The sequence below is a fragment of the Penaeus monodon genome, chromosome 28 (genome assembly GCF_015228065.2).
Source record: "Penaeus monodon isolate SGIC_2016 chromosome 28, NSTDA_Pmon_1, whole genome shotgun sequence".
NCBI classification, from domain to species: domain Eukaryota; kingdom Metazoa; phylum Arthropoda; class Malacostraca; order Decapoda; family Penaeidae; genus Penaeus; species Penaeus monodon.
The window spans coordinates 38,822,288-38,822,691 of record NC_051413.1 but is presented as its reverse complement, the minus strand read 5'-3'; positions in this window follow the sequence as shown (position 1 = coordinate 38,822,691).

The following is a 404-nucleotide window of genomic DNA, read 5'->3' as shown; positions in this document are numbered from 1 at the left end:
GAGACTAGTACTTGGGTAATATTTTATTCATGAAATGTTTTGGGTCTGAGGGCCGTCACATATGCCTTGCGGAACGCCGCTGGCGCGAGGCATTTCCCGAATTCCGATGAGAAATGGAGCTGTGCGGTTCTTCCATGGAGTTAGAGCCAACACGAAGTAATTTTTACATGAAAATAATACACAAGTTAGAAAGCACCGCTGTTCTTATTGCCGAAGACAGGAGGAAAGGGCAAGGGGAAGAAAAAAATGCCAAGAAAGGCTGTGCAACAAGCGTGCAATGTTAGCTTGACCGCAGAGCTTACAACGGCCGTTAATCTTGACGTTGTTGTTTGCATTCGAGTTCACTGGGTTTCTGCTCCGAAGTTCAACGCTGTGTAATGTGGAGTCCGGCCTCGTCGAACCCG